Source organism: Cupressus sempervirens, chromosome 10 (assembly GCF_028749045.1).
Source record: "Cupressus sempervirens isolate cs-2001-9-10 chromosome 10, ASM2874904v1, whole genome shotgun sequence".
NCBI classification, from domain to species: domain Eukaryota; kingdom Viridiplantae; phylum Streptophyta; class Pinopsida; order Cupressales; family Cupressaceae; genus Cupressus; species Cupressus sempervirens.
Window position 1 is genome coordinate 163,433,398 of NC_143127.1, and position 27,763 is coordinate 163,461,160.

The window sequence follows — 27,763 nt, forward strand, 5'->3', positions numbered from 1 at the left end:
GATAAGTGATCGACCAAAGTCTAGAGATTATTTTTATTATTTATTTATTGTAATTTCATTAGATTGATTAGTACTATGTGCTAAGCTCAAGTATATTAGAACCCAAGACCTCCTCAATGAGAGGCTCACAATTTACCATTGTGTTGTAGGCTCTTGCCTATTTTTAATTTTATTTTACAACAATGTTTTTTAAATTAATAATAATCAAGATAAATAATTAATTAATTCATGTTTTCTATTTGAAGATTAATAACATATAAATTTTAAATTTACCATTTTTTATTTTATACTTTTTCTATATTTTACAAATAATTCTATCTAATAGAATTCACTACATTTTAGTATTAATACTACCATTATATCTCTAGAACTCTTTATAAATCACTCCTTTTGTCTATCTTTATAATTTTTTACTTATTATACATAATTCACCCCCCACTCCTCCCCACCCCCAACTCCCCCCCAACCCCTTCAATTCTCTCCCTTCTCCACTCATTATTGTATTTTCTTCTATAGATCTTTACTTTTCTTCCTTTCTAACTATTGGCAAAAACAAATAATCACTATCCTTAAAATTTAAAAAAAAATTAAAAAACTGTTAAAAGACTAAAGATTATTGTCAAGAAAGCCAACAAGATTTGCAATATAAGTTTAATTACTCCTAATCATTTTAACATTTTCTTATTAATGTTTAATAATTAACGTTGTCTTGAATTCTCTTTATTTTTTGAGCTTTATTTCAAATTATGGCATAGCTTCTTTTTTATGTTATGTTAATAATTATGATCCATAATTTCTACAATATTTTTGACAAAAACTAATATAATCACAATCTACAATAAATTTATATATTTATTCCTTTATCTTCTAGAATATTCATGCATGATTGTAAAAATTAATATCCTTCTTCTAGTGCTAGTTTTCACTAAGGGCTCATTTGGCAATGGGAATACAAGAGGAATAGGCATATGTAAATTCTTAAAATTTTGAATTCTTCATTTGGATGCACCAAATCAAAATTGGAATATGAAATAAAATAGGAATACGTATTCCAATTTTGGCCCAAAAATGAGGTTTTGCAATTCCACCCAAATAGGTGGAATTGGAATACATATTCTTATTCCAATTTTATTTATTTTAGAAAACATAAATTTTTGGGTCCATGAATTCCCCATCAAATTCTAGCTGAACCAAATAGAGAACAAGAATATGTACCCCAATTTTCTATTCTAGAATAAGTATTCTAGAATAGCTATTCCTATTCTCCTATTTGTATTCCCACAGCCAAACAGGCCCTAACAGAATATTATATTTGATGAAAATATTGAGAATTGCAAAATAATGTTCAACACTATCAAAAATAAAAACCAAAGGGTACATGGATGCTATTATATTCTCTACTCTTGATGAATGTAATGTTTGAACAAAACCTATATTCAACCATTTCATTTTGGCACTAGGAGTATTTTTCATGCAATATGCACATCAAATTTATTCATTCAAATCTACATACAAATCTTAATTGTAACCAACTATGCCTTATTTAGTATAACTATATCACTTCTACAAGTTTTCCATGATTGTATTTGATCACTTTCTCTTAAAAACATTATCATTTTACCATATCTTACCCCTAAGAATATTACACTTTAGGTAGGAACTTTGACTCTTGTGTCTCTTGTTAATGATTTTAATTGTAATGAATTAGATTTGATTTTAGGGATAACAATACTATATAGCTTATTAGACAAGTTATTAGGTTTTATTAAATATTTTTATTTTATTAGATACTATTTCTATATAAAATCATAGTATAATAATAGTTGAACCCATTCAATAGTTTATATTTCTTTGGTTTTTGAAGTATTAGATAGCAGCCAAAAGAAAGGGAGGTTGATCCCGAAGTACAAAATTGATACCATTTTTATACTTCACAAATAAAATAAAGACAAGCTCCAAAATAGAGCAATCCTTACCATTAGTCTTATTTGTAACCAACAAATAAAATGCAAAAACATACCAGTAGAAAGGAGACATTTTTTTTTTTTTATTCGCGTACCTAATCATATACATATATTAAAAAAACCCATGGGGTACCTACTTCAATGTGATGCAAAACATAAGAAACAAAAGAAAAAAGAGACTATGCTACTTGCTCACTTTCTTTCCCTATTGCTCATTCTTCTTTTCCTCAAGCTCCTCCCTATTTAAGTCCACCCCCTCCTCATTGATAGGTTTATCACAGAGCATATTCAGCCAATCCACTACTAGGAAACCATAAATGGAGTGGGTAGTTTCACTTTCCTTTCTGAAATCCTTCTCGTCCTTGTTCACCTAAAGGAAATAGAGACTAGTGGTAGCATAGTGCATGACCTTCATCGAGAATTCTGCCAAGGTGTCAAATTTTTGGCAATTCCCAATGTTGTTATCTTCTATCTTCTTCATCAAATGCTCCAATCTCTCCAACCAAGCCTTGCTTTGGCTCTACCCATAGATATGTTTCCCTTTCTTCCATCGACCTTTGTGAGTACTTTTCATGATGGAGGTGATGTCCTGGCGCAAGAGCACCTTAGGGGAAAGGAAAAACCTCATTGTAATTTTTGGCTTGTAAATGGTTTAGCCAACCATTGATCAAATAAGGACTAGTAATGAAGTCTCAAGTTGTATAGGGGGAGATATTAGAAGGTTGAATGCAAGTTTGAGTCATGTTTTAATTGTTAAGACCTAGTAGATCTTTATAGGGTAAACAATTGTCAAAGTCAAAAAATGCCTCAAACATGAGGCATGCTTTTTAAAATGTTTTTTTTTATGTTTTTTTTGGTCAAGTGGGATGGGTTTGAGTCACACTTGTCAAGTTTGGAATGATACAAGTTTATTTGTGTAAAAATTGTCAAAGTTGCTCATGACAACTTTTCCAAAAAAGTTGGAAGGCACATTTATTAGGTCTTAGGCTCAACCTTAGGGTCAAGATAGATGGATTAGGGATATAAAATTCCATCCAAACCCTAAACTAGAGGAGAGACCATTTGTGTACAGATTAGAAGCAAGTTCAACACTAACCGTAATGACAGTTTTAGATTTTTGAACTTCATTTTGACTTTAATGGATTGAAAAGTTGATTATAACCATTGGATTCATTGGTATGTAACTTGTGAACTATTTTTTCATGATTATTTTATATTTTTGACTCCATTTGTTGTTGTTTTGAAAATTAGTTTAGTTTTCTTCTTTTCACTACAATACACATAGCAGTTTGTGTGAAAATGTCTACAACTTGAATTCCAATTATGGGAGATTGATGGCCATTTGGAATAAAAAATTATACATTGTACATAGTTTAAATATAGAAGGAGAAGTTAGAATGAGTCCATTTGTTAATTTTCCAAGCGATCTCTAGGCAAGCCTGGAGTGTTTGGCTAGGAAACAAGAAGCTTGCAAGGAGATTTTAATGAGTTTTCTTGATTGGGATACTTAGAACATAGTTGGAAAAATTTAGTAGGAGGAGTCAAGGGTCCATAGGCTAGAGAAGAATGATTGAGAAAGAAAGATCAGCATATGGTGAAGCATTTGCTATCATTTCCCTAGAAACCCTCAAAAATAGGGTTTTCAACAAAAGTATTGTAAAAATGCCATGGGAGTCTGAAACCTATAAAATATTTGAGTCTAAGTTGATGTGAAACAAAGTCAAGAAGACACCAATAGGGCTTGCTAAGGATTTTTTGAAATTATTTTAGTTTCCTTGTTTGTAGGAGGGCTAATTGGGGCTCATAGGGCTATAAGGCCTAAAAGAGCAATTTGGTGATTTTGAAGAGTTGGGTTTGGAAAGTTCATGTAAAAAGGTTGGAGAAATATTAAGAACAATATGAGGATGAAAAAAAATGCATTTTCTATGCTAGGTGTCCTTGTTGAGTTTTTCCACCTGCTAAGCATAAAGTTTCTTAGTTGGGGTTTGGAGAGTGAGAAGTGTAACAAGAATTGATAGGTGAATTTAAAGATTGAAGAGGATTACGAAAAAATCATATAGTGAAGAGTATCAAGAAAGAAGCCTAGAAATAATAAGAGAAGGCCTCAGATAGAGTAGTATAGTTATAAGTGAGAGAAACTCCCCATTAAAGTGGTATCAAAGACATTGAAAGGCCTATGAAGTGAACAGTAGATGTCAGTAGAAGGAGAATCAAAAGGTGAGAACATCATGGAGACCAATGTAGAGTTGGCAAGGAATCTAAACAAGAAACAAGAAAATAATAGACTTATCAAGGAAGTTGTGGAAGAGATGAAGAAAGCATTAGAGGAAGTTGTTAAGACTGCAGATAAGGTAAAGGAGCAGTTAGAGGGAAACAAAGACAAGGGGAAAGGCAACGAGGAACAATATGAGGAAATAACACCTACACCAGATCCTCCATTAGAAGAGGAAATAACACCTACACCAAATCCTCCATTAGAAGAGGAACCTTTCCTCAAAGCCTTGAAGGCATTAAGTGGTAACGAATTGGAAGGCATACCTATTTTAACTAGGAAAATGGATGCAAAATAGTTATGGAATGGATTGAAGGCATGGAGAATCAGTTTGAATGTGATGATATTTTAGAGGCCTAAAAAGTAAAAATAGGAAAATCAAGATTTAGAGGACAAGCATTAACTTGGTGGAAGTTCTTGCAAGAAGAAAGAGAGAGAAATCAAGAAGCCTATAACTAATAGAAGACTATAGTAGCCAAGATAAAAGATAATTACCTACTAGAAGACTATGATATCTAGTAGCACAAGAAAAGACAAAACCTAAGAAAAAGAGACCTAGATGTATCTACCTATACAGAGGAGTTTCAAAAGCTAAGTCTTATATCTAGAATCCAAGAAGTTCAAAGTATCAAGGTGGCTAGGTATCTAAATGGCCTTAGATGTAACATACAAGAAGAGTTGAGTTTCTTTTCCCTTACTACCTTGCATATTTTTTATCAAATGGCCCTTAAGGTGGAGGAAAAACTAAAAAAGAAGTAAGACTCTAGTAACAAGGGCAGTGGAAGAGGTAGAGATTCAAGAGGTGGACATAGAGGTGGTTCTAGTGGAAGAGAGAATGAGAAAAAAGGCCAAGGGGAAACTAGATTAGGTGAACAATCTTAGGACTTCAATAACTAGGGAGGCTATAGAAAAAGAAAATCATGAGGGTTTGGAAGAAGCTCACATTTTGATTACATGAAGTATTATAACTATGGGAAATTGGCACATCCTACCTATAGATGTCCTAATAAACCATAATCTTCACAAGGAGAGAAGAAAATCAATTATGTCAAGAGGAGGACTGCAAACATGCAAAGGTAAGCTTGGACTTAGGGAAGGGAGAGAACTTGATACTTAGGACAATGTTGATGAAGGAACCTATCAAGGATGAACACAAGCGAAGGAGGGCTCTTTTCAAAGTCAAATGCAAGGTATTAGGTAAGGTATGTAGAGTCATTATTGACTTAGGATCCATTGACAATGTTATTTCAAAAGAGGTAGTTCAAAAAATAAAACTTACGAAGATACCTCATGTGTGTCCTTACAAGGTCGCTTGGTTGAACAAAGGGAAAAACACATTGGTTAATGAGCAAGTATGGGTTGAATTTTCCATAGGCAAGTATTAGGACAAGATACTTTGTGATTTCCTACCAATAGATGCATGGCACCTAATTGTTAGGAAGACCATGATAGTATGACAGGGAGGCAGTCCATCATGGTAAGGAGAATAAGTATTCATTTAAAAATAATGGAGTTACTTACACAATACAATCTCTATTGGAAGATGAAAATGTAGGAAATGTTGAAGCCAATGCACTCTTAATGAGTGGGAAAGAATTCCTAAAGGGCCTAAAACAAGCAAAAGGAATTGGGTATGCCATCATGGTGAAGCCAAGTGAGAAGGAGTCACCAAATAAAATACCTATACCTACAGAAGTACAGTGGTTGTTAGAATAGTTTAAAGACATCACCACCTATATTACCCCCAAAGACAGAGATAAGTCATCATATGAAATTCATACCAAGTGCCTCTTTTCCAAAAAAAAATTGCGTACAAGATTACATCTGAACAAAACAAGGAGATTGCAAGGCAAGTCAATGACCTTCTTGACCAAGGATTGATCAAAAAGAGCATAAGTCTTTGTGTTGTTCCAATTGTTTTGGCTCTTGAAAAAGGAGGTAAGTGGAGAATGTGTACTAATTCTAAGGAAATAAATAGGATAAAAATAAGGTATAGGTTTCTTATTGCTATGACAGAGGACTTAATGGATTGTCTTGGTGGAGCTAGATATTTCTCAAAAATTGTTCTTAAGAGTGAATATTACTAAATTAGGATAAAAGAAGGTGATGAGTGGAAATTTTCTTTTTAAAAAAATTAGGGACTCTATCAATGGTTATTAATGATATTTGGTCTTACCAATGTACCAAGTACATTTATGAGGGAAATGAATGAAGTCCTAAAAGATTGCATAGTTGTGTTTGTAGTAGTGTACTTGGATGACACCCTAATTTTCAGCAAGACAAAAGAAGAGCATCTAAAACATTTGGAGATTGTGTTGAGGAGGCTTCAAGAGGAGAAGTTGATTATCAATCTTGAGAAGAGTGATTTCATGAAGGAGGAACTTGTTTACTTGGGCTTTGTAGTTTCACAAGGAAATTTGAAAATGGACAAGAGAAAGGTGGAGACAATTATAAGTTGGCCTACTCCTAGGTTTTCTACTGAAATGAGGAGTTTCCATGGGTTAGCCCAATTATATAGGAAGTTTATAAGAAGATTTAGTGAAATTTTTGCTACTATGAATGATAACATAAAATGAGGTATGAAGACCAAGTTTGTATGGACAAACATAGTAGATGAGAGCTTTGAAAGATTAAAGAAGCAGGTAACCACTCAACAAATATTGGTTTTTCCAAGCTTTGAATAATTGTTAATTGTGGAGTGTGATGCAACTAACATTGTAGTTGGAGCAGTATTAAGTCAAGATGAAAGGCCTGTGGCATTTTTTAGTGAGAGGCTCAATGAGGAAAGACAAGGTACTATGTCTACGACTTGGAACTATATGCACTAGTTCAAGCCCTCAAGAAATGTAGTCATTACCTACTACCTAAAGAGTTTTTGGTCTACACTAATAACCAGACACTAAGTTTCATAAAAACCCAAGAGAAGCTCAACCTTAGGCACATCAAGTGGATGGAATTCTTGCAATCCTAAACCTTTACCATAAAGCACAAGAAGGGGCTCAATAACAAGGTGGTTGATTCTTTAAGTAGGAGGTTGCTGACTGTCCAAGAGGTCAAGCTATAGAGCATAGGGATTGAAGAGTTCAAAGATCTATATGGTGGAGATAGTGACTTTGTAGAGGCATACAAGGTATCTAGTAATTTTGAAAACCATTTCCATAGGAAATTTGTTGATTTTACCTTGAAGAATGGTTTTTTTTTCAATGGGAAACAATTGTATGTTCCAAAATGGTCTATGAGGGAACATCTCATTCAAGAGAAACATAATGGGAGTATGAGTGGCCATTTTGGCCTTAATAAGACTCTTGATCTAGTAGAGTGATACTATTATTGGCCTAGGATGTAAAGGGATGTGATGAAGTATGTGGAACAATATGGCATATGTCAAAAGGCTAAAGGCACTTCATCCAATGCAAGGCTCTATCAAAGACTACATACTGGGCCTACCTAGAACAAAGATAGGATTGGATAGTGTGTTTGTTGTTATTGATAGACTTAAAAAGATGAAGCACTTTATACCTTGCAAAACTAAACATGATGATAGTCATATAGCCCACCTTTCTTTCAACAAGATAGTTAGGATCCATGGTTTTCCATTGAGTATTTCTACAGAGAGAGATGTCAAATTCATGGGGCATTTTTGGAAAACACTTTGGAAGAGACGAGACACCAATTTAGCTCATAGTTTTTCCTATCATCCCAAAATAAATGGGAAAATATAGGTAATCAACAAGTTTCAAGGAAACATGTTGAGATGTTTGACTAAGAAGTATGGGCAAGATTGGGAGCAAGTCATTCCTCAAGAAGATTTTTCCTACAATGACAATAAACACAAGACCATAGGATTGATTCTATGCCAAGTTGTATATGGTGCACATCCAAGAGGGATAATGGAGCTTAGAGAGCTACCAGGATATGAAAGGGTCAGTGGGCATGCAGATGACTTTGCTTAGTCAATGAAGGAGATTCATGACTAGGTGAAGTAGACATTAATGGAAGCCAATCAGAAATTGAAAGAGAACAAAGATGAAGGAAGGAGAGAGTTGTAATTTCAAATAGGAGACTTAGTTATGGTGTTTCTTAATAAGTCTAGATTGAATGAGGGTATACCAAGTAAGCTTCAAATAAAGAGGATTGGATGATGTATGGTGTTGTAGAAGTATGGTGTCAATGTCTACAAAATTGGCCTACGGAAGGACATATCAATTTCACCAATCTTCAATGTTAAAGACTTAACACCATATAAGGGACAAGATATTGATGAAGTATAGTATCAAATAGGGCTAAATCCAGATGTAGGAGAGCTAAAAGTACTAGAACCCTTGGTTAGAGGAAAAAATTGTGGTGGGGATGGAACTTGTAACTCATACCTATAGTAGACAAGGTTACATTTTTAGGAGCTAAAAGACGTCACTTTCTAATTAATTCACCCTTTTAGGAGTGATTGGTACCATGTTAGTAGTATCTAAGAATAATTTTAAAGACTGCCCTACCAAATGATTTTATTCTACCATTACATTGTTCACCCTATTAAGGAATTTACAACCAAGCCTTGATAAGACTTATATCTATCTTGTTAGGACCTACCTTGTTAAAGGATTTTTTTTTAAATGTTACAAATTATTATGTAAAAAACAAGACGTGGCCTTTAAATACTTTCTCCAAAAAAAAAATTATATCCCCTATGTTTTGTATCTCTCTGTATAAACTTTTTGTAACCTCTCTAAAACCAACTTTGTGATTTCTCCTTGATTCTATAGCTACTTCTCATTCATTTATTGCTCTCTTCTTCTTCATGTAGTTCGTTCCATTTTTAATTTGTTCTTACCTTTGATGAGAAAACCTATTTAAGGTTTTATAATATTTTATATCCTTCTTAAGAATTCATCTTATTCTTAATCATCCACACATATTTGACCATGTTAGCTAGATCTAACTCATTTTGTCATTCTCAAGGTAGAGACTAACCTTTATTTTAATTCATAAAAAAATTCTTGAATTCATAACTTAGATGTGTTCTCAAATCCATACAAACTATTTCAATTAATCTATTATTATATTGCGTCTACCTATTTACGTGTTGGTATAACTTTACTACAATGACAATTGCTTGCAAAAACAAAAACCATACTTCAAAATTATCATCATCAATGACATTATTATTTTCCAATAAACATTCTCCACATTTAACATTGATGGAAATGCTTCAAGATTTTAAGATTATTAATCCCTGACCAATTTACTTGACTATTCATTTTTTGTAGCTTCATTCTAATACTAGTACACTATTATCTTATTTTATATTCTCCCCCTTTTTCCTAAAGAAATTGTTCATACTACTCATTCACCCTTTTTGCTAAATTTATTCTCCCTCTTTTTTCAAAATAATGCCGAAGATTATTTTTAAAAATTGAATATGCAAGGGTACCAACCTATTCACATTTTGTTAAAGATGGTTGTGAACTTGCCCTTTATATTGATTAGAAAGTGTTTCCATAATTCCTTTAATTTAGTAAGAGTACTAAGTTGACCGTTAAGATTAGTGGCAAGTTCTTCCATGTTGTCTTTTGTACTCAACTTAGGTGTACTTATTATCTCTTTAGCATTCTACAAGTATGCTTGCGTAATGTCCATATGGGTTTTTTACATGCCTTGACGTTCAAATATTTGCATTCTTATTCTAGCCTCAATTGTTTTATCTTATTAATAGCTCTCTCAACTTGGTTGTGTATTCCATCATAGATGTAGTGAGAGGGTCCAGTCGATTTACAAGTGTAATCATTTCACTCTCAACTTAGAATCATACATTTAATTTATCTAGTGAAAATAGTAAAAATACATATCTTAATAAATAATTTAGGAGCTTATATTAAAGTCTCCTATATCTCCTTAACCTCTTCAGATAACGATACTTTGATTAATGCAATTTTTTGCATGACTTTTTGAATCATCTCATCTTCTAATCTCTTATCATCTTTCTTAACTATAAAAAATTATAAATCTTTATTTGAGTCTTTTATTATAGCAATAAAAAAAATTCGTTGATTAATTAATGGTTCAACTACATCAATAGTTATTTCTAGGAGTAAGTCTAAAATTATCTCAATCATTCTCCTTAAGATTCTCTTATTTTGTTTCTTTCTCTTTAATCTTTCATTTTCTTCCATTTCTAAAAAATTATATGCATATAAAAGTTTTTTTTTACACTTCAAAGTTATAGGACTCTTCTTCAAAATCTCATACTCAGGGTCATCTTTATACTCTTATCATATTCCTCATTATCATCATCATCATATGTACTCTATCTTTTTCTATTTGCACCTATGTCCTCTATGAGCACTTGAGAATTACTAGGAGTAATTTTGTTCATGATTTCTTCCTCTTCTTTAGGGATCTCCTATTTATCTTCAAATTTTCTTCAATTTTTTCCTAAATTCATTCAATCTTCTTTGAAACCTGTTGTGTTATGGTATTAGTAGCAATGAAAAATTGGTACCTATTGTGTACCTTCTTTTGTATTGTTTATTCACATATCTTCATCTACTTCTTTAACTCCCTATTGCTCTTGTTAATGTTTCGCTTGTCACTCCTAAACTATATCCTTTAGTTTATTAGTTTCTAGTACTTTTTCCCCTTCATGTTCTTCATTAGCTTCAAAAATCTTATGAACTGATGTATCTAAAACCTAATTTTTATTCTCAATTGCATTCACCTCAAGAGATGATTATAGTGCCTCATTCTTAGTTTCAATGAGGTTAGGTGCAATGGCTAAATCAAGGTTTTAGAAATATAAAACAAATATTTAACTATCTTAACATTAAATGTCAAGGTATATCATGTAATTTATTAAAATTATTTGTTGTTAAGCTAAGAGGCTATTTACAGTGGCAACAATCTTCAATGTAAACATTTTTCATTTTGAAAAATAATTGACGTCCATTCACATGTCAGAAAAACAAAATAGAAATAGACTAAATATAATTATAATTAAAATTGTGAAAATTACAAATAGAAAATGAAAGTAAAAATAAGGCAGATCAAGAGTCTCGAATCATTTCCTCATGCCTCTTAGACTCAATACGATGATGAAAATTATGGGATTATGAAAATAGATGCCTCGAGAAGGATATCTCTCAGCGTATATATATATAAGCTAGTTATAAAAATAACACATTATTGTATAAAATACAACATATACCCAACAAAAAGAAACTAGTAATTGAACACTAAATTTTTTTGTGAATCTAACACATTTCATAATATAATAGTATTTATAACTAATTTAGCAATGTTTGTTATAATTGAGCATCTTATTTTTGATGAATTGTCCTTTTCTATTAATAATTAATATACTAAGATTACAATTCACAAATAAGGACTAGGGGATGCAAGATCGCCCCACGAGAGTTCACACGACCGAAGCCAAAATCATAAACTATTCATCAAAAAAGAAAAACATATAAAGCAACCTCAGACGACTAAAGCAGTGCCTCCTAAAAGAGGTGGCATCTTATTTTGTTAAGTGAACATATTGTATTTAGATAAATATGATACTATATTCGTAACAAAAACTTATTTATTTTTCTACTTAGAGATGAAACATGTCACTTTGTCTACCTCTCCAGCTGTAGTAGAAGAGGCAAAAATGATTCCGTCTCTAATAGAACATTTTTCCAGACATGAAGTCTCAAAGTATCACTGCTTTTAAGAATGGACTTTATTATATAAAGCACGCTTGCATGAAAGTAAATTCAACGGTCAATGGTTCATGAAAACTGATTTGAGAAATCGATATACAGAGAAATGCATTCAGTCATGGATCATTGAATCAAAAACCTGAAGAAAAAAATCTATTATAAGAGCTGTGCGTACAGCGGAGATGTCAATAAATAAACATCAATGAGATTTATTCAACATAAATTTTTAAGTCTGGATATCCATTATTTATAAAATAAATATTTTTATTTTCAATAATACCTTTACAATACAAACCTATTGGGAAAGGAATTTGTTATATCTCCCTAAACTGTTTAATTTGACATATCCCTCTCCAACGAGTACATCATATATATCGTTTTAATTTCACAGTTGTATCTTATATATTCAATGGATTTGGTGAATTTGCAGACAAAGCAAAGGATGGAGAAATTCTAAAAGGAGCACAGAACCCTCTTCTGGGAACACAGTCAACCATATCATCGCCATGATAGCCCGGCAACACACTCCATTCCAATGACTCCAAATTAAGCATCAATAGATTCACGCTTCCTTTAATGGTAAGCCAAATCTTATCTGAGAAAGCGGCAACCATAAAATCTGTTCCATGCGATGACCTTACCGTCTCTTCCAACAAATCTCGCGGAATAACAGAAATGAGAGACCAACTCTCATTATTCTCTGCTGTCGAGACCAATTCACATATCCCCACCAAAGCGTGCTCAATAAAAGGCAAACAACCCCATATTTCCTTGCCTTCCTCTTTTAAAAACCTTCCCACCAAAAACAGCTTCCCGTTAGAGGCCACTAAGGAAGGGAGAGAGGTGTGGAGATTAATTTGGTGTTGACGACAATATATCTGTGGAGGCAACCCTCCTTCGATCTCCTTAAACTCAAATTCTCCCCGTGCAACGTCATAACAACACAGAAGACGGCCAAAGCTGTTGGTAAAGTAGGCCACGCCATTGTTGAATGCGCTTCTCGAACAAAGTCTATGAAAACCGAACAACTGAAAGGGAAGAGGGATATCCTTCCACTCATCTCTTCTCGAATCGTAGTGCTGAAATTTCGAGAACACATCTAGACTGATTATTTCGAAGTGAGTGGGCAGGACAATCAGTTCAACAGCATTTTGATCCATCAGCCTCAGCGGACGAGGGAGGAGCCTCTGTTGCTTCGTTACAACATTAATTACCACGGGGTCGTGCTTAGAATCAAGAAAGAGGAAAAGACCATCCGCTGCAGCATAGAGTTCACGCTTTGTGGGATACCGTATTGGGAACCACTGGTTGAGAGTGGCACAGAAGAATGTTATTTCATGCGGGTTTCGTTGAGTCACAAAATGGTACGCCTCATTAGTGACATTGAAATTTGTGGCCGATATTGTGGTGTTCCACAGCTTACAAACGTTCCTTGCCCTCATTAGTGATGGCAGAGGAAGTCTTCTCAAAATCTGCTCCATTGCGTCATGATCCAGATCAATATGATTATCCTCCTCATTTTCATTATAATTATTATCCTTGTCATCTGCATCAGTAGTGTGAGTTGAAGTATTTGGCTGCTTTCCACGTTCAGTACTAATTGCACCATATCTCTCTTGAAATATCGTTTGTAAAATTGAAAGCGGAACACCTGTGCAACACCCAGAAATCAGGGCGCGCCAGTGAGGGTTGAACTCTGCATTCCATCCCGCGATTTCGTCGGAAAATTTCAAATGATCTATAATCCGACCCAAGACCGACCTGTCTGCCTCCATTATTTGCCTTATGTTTAAGATGTTTGGGTGGTTCTTGTTGTGAGCATGTAATTTTGTGTATATTTATATGTATTTCTTTATTGCAATCAAGCCGACATCATTTTCAAATTACCTTCCTCGGTGTAATATAGCTACTATTGCTTAAATTTTCAAATTACATACCTCGGTGTAATATAGCTACTATTGTTTAAATTATAGTAATAATTTTATTTGTAAATTATTAAGCATCTGTCCAAAGTAAATTATACCGAAGAGGTTATTTTCATATATTAATTAATTTTATTTATTTATTTTCTGAATTAGATTTAATTTGGTAAATGATTCATCTTATGAAATTTATTAGATACTTTTAATTTTTTTAATCTTGTTCAATTATATATTTATATAAAACTATAATATATAATATTATTAATAAGAATTTCTTAATCTAAATACAATTTTGAGTCTCGTGATCTTTTACCTATAAAAATAATAATAGTAATAATATTAATTTGATATCAAGAAGTATGTTATCAATATTTTAAATTGTTCCTAAAAGATCAAGTTTGTATACTTTGTTTATAATGTAATTGTATACATAAAACATTTGTTGTATCTTTTTGCATAATCACTATACTTATTTTTTTAGAAATAGGTTTGAGTTTTGAATTTTATAAAGATGTAATGGTACATGAATAGGAAGATTAAATTTAGCTTAACTTGAACAATTAGTTTATATGTGTTAAAATCAAATTGGAATTTTGTTTTGCAATTATAATTAAGATTTAGATGACTTTATGTATCAGATTGAATATAGTATAAACAATTAGTTTTTTAAAAAAATGGTAAGATAAACTTATTTTGTTTAATAAGCCATAAATTCATAGATGATAGACAATTTCCAATTTATGGACTTACAATTTGGTGATTTTAAGTAGTACACCAAATGATCTGAAATAATAAATTAAGCATAGGTATAAACTTGTCTATAGGTGCATGTTCAAGGTTTCTTAATTTAGGTGCTCTCTTACAAATAACATCATTCTAAACTTATCTAAGTTTCTAAGGATAAGTTGTAGATATTTGGTTACTTAAATTGGGAAGCTTTTGGATTATCTAATTTAATAAGTATAGACTATATTTTAAGAGGAATTTGAAATGAACTCTTTCAATTTCTCAATAAAAAAATCCCTTAATCATTTTAATTTATAGTATTTTTAGGCTAATTAACTTTGACATTTTTGTAGCTATTAGGACTCATTTCAACTTTAAGTCTTTCTTGATTTTCTTAAATAATGTTCAATCTTTTTCATTCATAATCTCTTTTCCTATTTTTTTGCATTTTCATTTTAGCCTATCATTGTGAATTCTTTCTACTAAATTGACTCTTTTTTAAGTAAGAATCTGAATTTTGTCAGTCTCTTTGTTTTTTCTTCAGTATCTCTTTTTTTTAATGGGCAAGTTTTTCTTAGATTAGGTCTTGTGTCTTGATTTTCTGATTTTACTATCTTCCTTTCTATTTTTTGTGATTTAATTCCTATGGTTTCTTTTTTCTCTCTTGTTTTGTTCCCTAGCCTTTCTAGGGTCATATCATTTGTTTTAGGATTTGTACATGTCATGAGACATTTCATGTTTGAGAATAATCTCCCAAACATAACAATGTCTCCTAATATGTTTGTCATCTTTGTTCTTCACTTCTCGTCCTCTATTTTCCTTCTATCTATATAGAAGTAGTTTAGATTTTTGTCTTGTCACGTTTCTCTTTTTTTCATTTTTTCATTTGGCTATCAAGAGTTAGATTATGTTTTTCCTTATTGTTAGTTTAATTTGTATCCTAGTTCTCTTTTTAGGTTTTTCTTTATTTCCCAATTAATTAATTGTGCGTGAATCCTCTAAACAAAATGGATGACTATATGTTTTATTCATACATGATTTTTTTCTAAGGAAATACATGAAAAGTTTTATCTCCTCAATATTGTACCTAATAATAAAATGTTGTCTTTTTGATAAAGTTTCATTTGATTCTATTAACCCTTCTATTTTGTGACTATTCATATTTTGCTATCATTCCCAATTCAATTTTGTTGGGCTTTTGCCCTATCATTTTTTACAGATCTTGGCATTATTATAAAGGGTATTTGGATTTTAAAATTTTATAGGTTCACTAAATATCTTGATAAATTATGGAAACCATAATTAAGCTATGAGGGTGTTAGTTTTGATTAGCTTGGATAGTTGTTCATACATATGCTATTAATTAGCAAATAATTATTTTTCTAACTAATTGGTTAGAGTTGGGACAAATATTTATTAATTAATTGGCCACTTTTAGAAGAAAATAGAAAGCAACTTGGTTAGGTATGTTAAGTTGTTTTAATCTTGACCGTCGATTGAGACTCAATCTTGACTATTAGTTTTCCAATAGGACTAGTATGAAAGGGGGTTAGGGGCACAATTAGAATACAAGTTTGTAGAAGCATTTTTAATATTAGAAAATGAGTTTGTAGTGATATAAAATTGTCTTCTAGTGTTAGAAAGGACACAATGATAGCATTGGGGATCGCAATAAAGGAATATCAGCAAGATAAATTAGGAAGTTGTAGGAGTTCTACCAGTGAGAGGCAAGAAATTTTGTATCTCTTGATTTATAGAAGTTAATATAATTCCTCATCTATAGAATTGGTTTTCCCTTAGGGGTCTTTCGAGGGATAATTTGTCCAAAAATATTGTTTTCTTTGTGTTTCTTATATCTTTCGACATTTTTATAAGTGAAGTTGCAACTGTTTTATTTTATGGTATTAACTGTGAATTTATTTTTGACAATTTAATAATCATTTAAGATAGGAGATTAATAATCAGTGACTACAATAGGATTTTTCACATGGCATCAAAGAAGTGTTGAGGATGGAAGAGTTTTTCCCTAGGAAATAAATTAATGGTTTATAAAACCTAAGTTGATCTCTTTAGATTTATTATTGCTTTAGTCCCTTGAGATGGCTTCAACTAGTTTGAGAGATCAAGACAGATTGGATGGTGCCTCAAATTTTGGTATCTAAAAGGCTTGACTTTCTTTATTGTTGGAAGAGAATGGTATCAAGGATTATGTTACCACTATTGTAGTTGTACCTATAGATGTGACACAGCTTATAGCATACAAGAAGGAAGATGCCAAGGTGAGGAGGATAATCCCTAACAAAGTCAAGGATCATAGTGTTCCACATATCTCAGAGCTATATACAATGAAGAAGATGTGGGATGCCATTCTAAATCTGTAGCAGAATACTATCACCAACAAGAAAATGATTCTAAGAGATAATTTCAATAATACCTGGATGAACTAGGCAGAATACATCACAACTTACCTCACTAGGCTTAGACTTGTCAAGGAAAGGTTAGTAGCTATTGGAGATAACCCTAGTGAGGATGAGCTAGTGAGAATAGCCCTAAATGGGTTCACTAAGAAATGAGGTGCCTTTGTTCAAGTTGTCAATGGATGAGATACCTTACCAAGTTGGGATAGACTATGGATTGATTTCACTCATGAGGAGTTGAGACTAAGTCTTGTCAATGGGGCCAATAAGAGTCAAAAAAGTGAGGTGGAATAGGAACACCTTTGTAGGGAAAGGGAAAAGAAAGAAGGGGTCTAGAAAAGGATTGAATTCATAAAGTAAAAAGAAGAAGAAGAAGAATCTATCTAAGGTCAAGTGCTTTGGTTGTCATGAGTATGGTCACTATGTAAGTGATTTTCTAGAAAGGACAAAGGAAAAGAAGTGGGTGGCAGCTTCAACAAGTGTAGAAGAACTCTCCAGTACAATGGAAGATTACTTTGCATTCATAGCTTGTATGATTAGCTCAACCTCACTGTGTGTTTCCAGTATATAGATAATGGGGTTTCATTTCATATGACAAGAGTTAAAGAGTGCTTCTCTAGTTATGAGGAGAATATTGATATCCAAATCTCTATGGGAAACTTGTCCAAGCTCAACCCAGTTGGAAAAGGATTGTTTAGTTTCAAAGGAAGAATGGAAAGATAATTCTAATTCATGATGTGTTGCACATGCCAAGATTAGGTATGAATTTGATTTCTATATCTATTCTTTAGGATAGCGGTATAATGTACTCTTTAGAGGGACACATGTGTTGATTAATCATAAGCATTGGAAATCACCCATAACTATCAAAGTTAGGATTGGTCACCTTTATAGGTTATAATTTGATACTCCTAAGGTACTCATGAATAATAGTAATCTTAGAGATCTTGCAAAGATATGGCATAGGAGGATGGGCCATATTCATCATGGAGCACTCAAATTGCTTCATGAGATGGTGACAGTATTCTAGAGGTGAACACAAAGCTTGACAATGGACCTAATGGATTCTTAGACAAATTTATGCAACTCTAATTATCACAGTGTATCACAATAGTCTCAACCTTCTAACCGAACAAGGATACTAACAACTTTCAAAGTCATATAGCTTCGCATGTAGCCATGCTAGCTTCTATTTATTCTACTTCTACTAAACTCAGAGTCACAAACTTCTTCTTCTTGCTAAACCAGGATACAAATCTTGATCCCAAACTAAAATAACACACATGAAATGCTCCTTTTGTCCATTGTATTGCCAGCCCAATCTATGTCAATATATCCTATCAACCTATAACCTTCACCTCAAACATATCTGATCCCATACTCAAATATACCATACAAGTAACAAAACACATGCTTGGTTATTTTCCAATGCACTGTCTTTGGTTTAACCATGAACTAACTAAGAGAGTTCACTCCAAATGCTATATATGGCCTATTGTTAACCAAATACATAAGTGAACCAATCAACTGCCTATATAAAGTGGGATCTACATCCTTCTCCCTAGATGTATCTACCTTCCTCCAATTTTTTATCATAGGTGTAGACATGGCTTTACAATCCTTCATCCCAAAATTAAATTAGCTTTCAATAATGTACCTATAAGAGTACCATAATCAAAGATGTGTTATTATCTACCCATTTTTTGGTTAGTAAGTTTGTATATCAAATATTGGGGAAAAAATTATATTCAACTTAGATATGGAGTTCCTACAGATATCACTTTGATGTTTATAGATATGGTTCATTCAATAAAAATTGAAAAGTTTGGAATAGATCTCTCATGTAGGAAACTATTCAAGAGTATGTTCTTAGGGGATCTTGAAAAGTTTTGATCAACATTAATGAAAATCATATGATTTCTAGACCTTGTAATTATGATATTAATATGATGGGTAGGAACAATGTGCCACTTATTCCAATTGTATTTACCAAAGATCGAAGGAGACTCAACAAATGGACAGTTGTTTTTAGAAGAAACATGGATTTTTTGATTATTTTTTCTCCATGTTAGATATCCTTCTAGGTGTGACTAGATAGATCAATTCATGAAGGAAGATAAAGTTGTATTTTGTGAAGATATTGAAAATATCAATCTCAACTATATACTATATCAAGCCAAATCACCCTTTCAACAAAATGTTGGATTTAGAGGCTCAATCTTAATAAGATGTTTATTCTTTCCATTTGTCAAAATAATAAGCAAATTAAATTAAAATCATTTTAATTATGTATGTCAATAAAATATAAAATTTGTACATCTTTCTTATCCAAGGCAATTTCCATGATTATAACTTAAGTTAAAATTATGTTTAATCAAAAATCTTAATTAAATCTATTCTATTTATTTCTAGAATTATACTTTCTAACAATTGATCTTAGCCAAGTCTAACTTGCAAGATTTTGGAAAGGAAAAGATATAAATATGGAATTTAGATTTGGAGATAACATGAAGTATCATAGATGCAACTCTAAGGATTATTCACTTGAAAATATTCAAAACATATAAGATGGATTTTTAATATTTTATAAATCTATGGGTATTTAGACCTTTTATCTATCAAAAAGAATTATTAACAAGTATTCAACATTTTAAATCTCTTTGATTGAGACAATATTTTTGAATTATGTTTTTCAATGTGACTCACTGCTTTTAATAAAAATCTTCAAATTCACTTGAAATTATCTCAAAGACACCCTTTTTTTTAAAGATAGAAATATTAAATAGTTATACTAACTAAGTAAAGTGAAAGTACATCTAAATGAAAAATAATTATGGGACCAAAAAAGCATTCCTCAAGAGTCACATAGGAAGAACCCAAAAGACATAGTTTAGGAAGACATAATGGTTGCATCCTTAAAAAAATACAAAATCATATGGACATAGCTTAGAATAGAAGCAACCTTATGCAGCTTGTGATTTTTGTCAAATCCTAGCAATATTAAACCATCTTACTTCTCCTCTCTAACCTTCTTCTCTTCTCATTGTGGGGAGATAACCAACACCAATCCATAGAAGCCTTTGGAAGATAAAGCCCAAATTGAAGCTCCACCCATCAAAAAACAACCCTAGGGTGAACAAGTAGCACTAGCCATTGGAGGCGACCTATATAGGTGTCCATGATTATATAGGGAAGCATCTGGGATGAGAGGAAATAATGGGGAGTGGGTTAAAATTATATTTAGGGGTTTTACAAAGGGAAATTTATAATCACCAATGAAAAGAACTTTGGCCTTGATTATAACAAAGGCAATACTAATATCCACCAAAAGTAGAAGCATTGAGAGGAACTTTGACAACTATAAAGGTTTCATTTCCCCAATGTTGTAGTAATTCTTACAAGTGGGCCACTTGAAGGGCCAACATGTCATGTTGAACCAAAATATTTAACATTACATTATTACATATTCAATCTTTAGAAAAGGCAAAGATATTAGTATCAATTGAGGCATTTTAAAAACCTATAATATTTCAAGCTTTCCAAATTGGAAATAGAATTTTCATTCTAAAAATGTGTCAAATTTTTTGAAAATGGAAAGGAAATAAAAACTTATCTACAAGGAGGACCATACACCATAAAATAACTAGGGAGTAAAGGGAGAAAATAAATAATGGATTCAAACCCAATAACTTTAAGACCTCCTATGAAACCAAAATAAATGAAGGAATTCTACTAAAATCAAGCAAAAAAGTGAAAAAGGAACAAAAATTATCAAATGGTGAAGGAAGGAACCTAATGGAAATACATAGAAAAGAGAACATTAGGAAAAGTGTGACATTTTGGGTTATGTGATAGTTGACTTGATAGCAAGAAAATGTAGCCTCCATGTACTATGTGAGGATTAAAAATGTCATCACTAGTTTAAGATATCAATCATTAAAAATCAGTGTGAAAGCTAGGGATATCCTTGTTGATTTTTGTATCTCTCAAATGTTATCTATGTATACCAATTTCAATCTTTCAACCAAGACTATATGCTTATAATGCCAATCTTATGCAGTAATTACACTAGCAAGATGAAGACAAGTAATTAAAAAGTCTCATGATCATGGTGAGATGCACATATTTGGAATTCCACATCCTCCCAACTATAGAGTTACATTATAGACATAAAATAAAGGTATTTTGATATGTGAATTTTATAAAATCTCATTAGAGAACACAAAAGAAGTTAACCTAAACAATGCATCTAAGTTTTTTTCTTAAAATTTTACAAACAATGTGGAAGAAAGTAATAATAAAATAAAACATGCATAAAATATAAATAAAAGCATAGATTATGAATCTTAAGGGTTCCATAGCATAGAATTACATATATATTAAATTTGCAATGAAAATTTATTTGTAATTAAATGATCAAGAACATCATCACATATGATAATCCCAAAACACATAGATACAATATCCAATTACAAAAGGACTCTACATCCACTACAGAAGTCACAAGTTATGAAATACAAATCAAAATATAAAGTACATATTGGACATCTTATTAAGGCATCATAACAAGTACATTGAAATAGGATACAAAAACAATGTGAGAAATATAGAATAAGACTCCAAAGATGAACAAGATTATACAACTTCTACAAGGATCAACCACCACTAGAATAGGATGTCAAAAACAATCTCAATTGTAAAAGTAACACTACCAACCAACCTCATGAAACCCATAAAAGGCTCACTCACTCAATGCTAGGGAAATAAATAATAGGCCCCACTCAGATAATGAAGTCACAAAGAAAAATCATAAGGATTATAGATGGAGTTCTCAAAAATATCTCTATTTCAAGGTGTTATATTCATACGAAAATTATAATACAAACTAATCAAGAAATAACCAACACATGTAGGAAACCCAAGGTGCATATAAGAAGTATCATTGTATGATAAAATTCTAAGCTTGTCAAGTATCTTCTCTAGACTGCAACACCCTAGTGATTCTATTGAGTGCCAAAAAGACTTTGGTGTAGACAAGTATACTAACTATGAAAGACCTCAATTGAGCATCATCTCAAACCCCATTCTACTCTGTACTAGAATTCAAGAGGGAAAAAAATGACACATATTATTAATCCATTTTTACCTCTATTAAATTTAATTATCTCTAATTAAGTTACTTACAATAGGTTACCCTAGTAGTTACTTATAATAGGTTACCCTAGTAGTCACTTACAAACTTAAGCCCCATTGTAATCTACTTAACTGCTATATATCTAGATAACCTACTCTCATGTTTCAAATATAGATGGATGGATAGATAGATAGATAGAACCATTCACTTAAATATTCATATTTAACTCCATCTTAACTATAAAAAGTAATATAAGTCCATCTTAACTATAAAATCATTATGTGTGGTAAGAGATTTTCCTTAGAAAGAAAAAGATACATGGAGGATAAAGAGGATAGATATGTCCAAGGAACCTCTATGTTGGATTTTCCCTAGATGAGAAATATTGAAAATAATAAGGCCACTTTAAACATTTTGGATATCTCTAAAGCCAGGTATTCCAACTCCCTCCAATTTGACAATTGGATTGTCAATGAAATTTAGGTTATAAAGAATGATATGCAAGATCTCAGGAAGGATTTCGGTGGTGAGGGGAATGGAAATAACACCAATAATATGAGTAGTCAAATTGAGGAAATTGAAGGAAAACTTAAGGAGTTGATAGAGAGAATTTAGCAAAATGAAACTATGTTGGTTACCATTCTACTCCACAATCATGAACAAATTAATGCTTCTAAGTTGAATCACAAAAAAACTTTATGAGATTCTACAGAACCAAAAGATCATTAATTTGGACAAGGAGGAGGGTGTGGTTGAAGAAACTATGGGTTTGAGTAAAAGAATGAGAGCTAACATGAAGAAGAAGATGGAGGACATCAAAGTGGAGGAGCCCAAGGAGGACTCCATTATTAAGACTATGGAAAAATTGGAGCAATTAGAAAATGAAATAGAGTACTTGGTCTAGGGTCCTGGTCTTCTCTATTTTGGTCTTTTCTAGTCTCTATGTTGGGATGTAACTTTTTTTTTTGTTTTTCTATTGTTGCATTTTATTTTATTTTCTATTGTTGCATTTTTTTTAGAATCCATATCTAAAAAAAAATCTAAATATAATATTTCTAAAAATAGAACTTTCTAAAAATAGAATTTCTAAATAATAGAACTTGAATATTTTTTACAACGATCACATAGAAAATTCTCAAAAGTAATACATGAAGACTCATAGTGACATGAAGAAGAGACTTGAACACAAGAGCTCTCAAATAAGAGGATCACAATTTACCATTGTGTTGTAGGCTCTTTCCTTCTTGTAGCTCAACTTTAGTTCACTTACCTGAACTTTATAATTACAATTAAAGTCCAATTATTAATTCAAGTCCATTTAAATTTTATAATTTGTATTTACTTATATTATTATTTTTAGTGTATTTAGTGAACATCAAAGTTTACTTAACTCAATTATGTATATAAAAATAATTATAATTTTAAAACTAATCCTTGACTCAAGTCTCTTAACTCAATAATGCATTGTCAAAAAGATATTAATTTAGAATCAATCTTTAAGTTATAATCTCAACCTTTAAATTTACCTAATTAATTATTAAATTTCATTTAATTGGTTCACATTCAAATATATATATAACTCAATTATAATGAATATTCTAGTACAATAATATACAAATATAGCACAAAATAATAGGTAACTTATTTTTAAATGCTAGATCATGGTATTGATGTAATTATTTTGGGCTTTGATTTGATAACCAATTAAATCCTTTTTTTGATGGGAAAATTTAATTAAATATTTTATTTCAAGAATTAATTTGTTTTAATTATTCTTTTTAATTAAATAAGGTTATTTAATTAATCCTTAATAATTAGACATGCTAATATTTAATATTGTGATATCCTCAAGATCAAATTATTTTAATATCATAATTAATCTTCATAAGTCCATTTCACCGAATAATCATACAAAAAAACTCACATGAACACAACACATGAAAACTAACTCAAAATAATTATCATGCTTGCAGAAAATGTTCATGAATTTACAACACCTTGATGAATTCATATAAGTAGTCAATTACATACGTATTCACTATTTTAGGACAATGATAGCTTAGGTTGTGATTTGGAATATATATATATATATATATATATATATATATATATATATATATATATAACACACAATGGTGGAGATTACTACATTGTGTAGATCTTACAATAAAGTGACTATGATCCATCCATTAACCACATTAGACATGCCAACCAAAAATATAAAACAAATAATTTAACCTTACATATAAAAGTATGTAGTAAGTAAATCTATAAATATAAAAAATCATCCTATACAATAATCAATCTAAATGGAATCAAAATCATCTACCTAACATAATATACTCTTATACTTAGATCTACAAAGTTTAGCATCATCAATACATGTGGTAATAACAACCAAGAAACATCAAATATCACTAAACATCTAGCACGTACTTGCAAAGTGATATAAAAGTATTTGACATCATAAACATAAATAGTTGTCAACAAGGTGGTCCTCACATCCTCTTTGCCTATAATTAGGGTTATTCTTGGAAATCTACAACTATGACTAAGAGATATCAAGAGTCAAAGTTTACTATTTATAGAATCTTATAAATTATTGTACAACTAATTTTATTTAATACATAAAGATATAGATAGATAATATAATGTGGTAAAGCACTATATTACGTAAGGTAAACCAAGAAAAGTGCATACAATCTCATAATTAATGTAAAATTATTATACGAGAAGAACTATACAAGAATGACACTCACATAATGTATATGCCACACAAAAGGAAATACCAAAACCTCATAATTCTACACTCACACCAAAGCAATAATATTCATTCGCTAAGAGAAATATAATCCTAGATAAGCATAAATCAAGAATCAAATTGGTCACTTCAATTCATCTAATTTTAATATTTTAAAAAAATTATCCAAGTCTTTCATTTATTTCATCAATAGAAGGCCCCTCAAAATAAATTGAAAATGTAACACACCACAACAAAACAAAAAAATTAAACTAAGCTACGAACAAACATAAAGAACCTAAAAATTTATTTTTTATATATATAATCATCAAATTACAAGATCCAATACAAAGATTGAATCATTTTCAGAAATATAAACCGTTGTATAAAAGAATATATCATCACAATATATCTCCATAACAATATCCATACTAAAAGAGTTTAGTACAATATTGGTGAACAGTATCATTCAAAGACGCTTAGGTCCAACAAATGAAATTTTACAAGTATCCAATTCAGTTTCATGAAGTAACTTCAATAGTCTTCCTTCAAACTAGATATTCAACTTGAACACCTGAAAATAACAAAAAAACATACAACACAACACACATAGAGGGCTCAGTACACACTGAGTTAAAAGCATAGTTCACCTGCATACATGTCAGAAATCAACATATATATCTATAAAAACCTTAAAGCAGATATCCAACTACATAACATAGTGCAATACTAATATTACTATGCAAGAAGTAATACCTTCTAAACAATGCAAAATTAAACTCGCACTAAGAATAACTAGTTAATGAACCATATATATACTGAGGTGTCATCACTATGGTACCAAGATACTACATCCATATATGGTATGCCCTTAGATATCTCATAGTGGGGTTCTCTCTAATATTCATGAAATAATGAAATAGAGACTTGCCTTGTTCTCCGTACTTAACCTTTCTGGTTTAAGTCATAGGTAAGGCCAATTATCTTTATTTATAATTAACCCTCCCCATTTCATTTTAAAATTATCACTAGATTTTAATTAATTGAATAGAATAAGTCGTTATTCAGCCACCTCGATATATGTTCACTACAGTTAATCTTACATACACATCAAATAGATATTTTAAGAATGTACATGTAACTAGTAACAAGTCAGTTTTCTCATGATATTACATTCTTCATCTTTTAAAACTTTAATCTTTTACTGTCAATTTGAAAGTAAACTTAGGTTATTATAATAACAGAAATAAATAATACAATATTATAATCTCATAAATATCATTAAACTATTATATAAGTTGAATGATATTTACCAGTCGCAGTACTGTACTACTTATCTCTACTATCATAACAATCTGAGCTTACCCTCTGAATTAGCCAAGATAATAATATAATGAACATGTGATACCCTTGTTTCATCACATCAATATTTATCATAATTTGTCTCCTATCTTTAAAATGACTTTCCATTTTCTCTAAGAACAGAATTACATCTTATTGCAAAACAATCTAAAAATGCTTATTAAAACATTGTATAATAAAATCAAGTATTACTAAAACTAAGTACAGTCAATGCTAAATAAAAGATAATTTACTAGTTTAATAAATATCCAAGTCTCCATTGTTGTTTTACCACTGTTTGACGGTGAGATATCGCCCTATTTTAACCAAAAATAGCATTTAAAATACAATATCTGAATTAAAATTTGAAATACGACTCACAACATGTGAAATATCTTATATTACATTAATGATCAAAAGACTGAAATGCAAAATCCCAAAAAAAATAAGATGCTCCCAAGTTGTTCGCATAATGACCTTGGTGATACTACAGCTTCTTCCTATATCTATGTTCTCAATATAATGTCTTGGTTAATTGCAACAATTTTCATAACAACAGTTATTCATTAACTGTATTCTACATCATAACTTGTGAAGAAAATTTTATACTATTACAGATTTTTCTGTTCAGATCAAATTTTCCTTTAAAACATTTAACAAACTATCACATCCAGAACCATTATCAACAATTTACTAAGTTATTGTTTTCAATAATAATTCAACTAAACTATCAATCTTGACACATTTCAAAAATATAATGAGATAACTCTCACATTGCTTATTATTATCATAAAACAAAATTTCTGTCATAAGAGATTTGAATTAACTATGTTCCCACTGTAAATCGACTATGTTTCATGAGGAAATTTTATACATTTTGTTACCCTTGAATTGTTATGCAAGTTAACATGACAGTTTTAACATTGCTATGGTTTCACGCAAACCATTTGACAAAATGTCTCTGCCCTTAATAGCAGACATGCACACATAAATACATTTTCAAGTCCGAGGCCATGCCTCTCAAAAATTTGTTATGAATTACCATGCAAACTAGAGGTATAGATTCTCACGAGTTCATACTAATGAAAGTATAAATCTGCTCACTGTTACACAACAGCCGACATGCCAAATGCCGCAACCTTATGTTTCTCCCAAAACTCAACTTGGTGAGAAACATATGTTTGGGCATAGCTTTGTAAACATAAGAAAAATAACTTCCAAACATAACCCTCCTCAACTTCCACATACAAAGGTGAGTACATGCAAAACTTTATAAAGCACGAAATGAACATACTCATCTTTGCATGTAAATTTTCACAATATACAAATCTGATATTCCTTTACATTTTGCAAATGAAAGTTACATGGCATTCGCAGATAGAGTGAAAGGGTAGGGTAAGAAATTGCCCCCTACTTGAACAACTAAAGATGGAAGATTGCTCCTCAAACTGACTTGATGCCAAAACCCCAAAAACCAAATCCAACACTGGTGAGCAAAACTCCACGATGTCGACTCACACCATTCACAAAAGACTTCACAATAGAGTGAA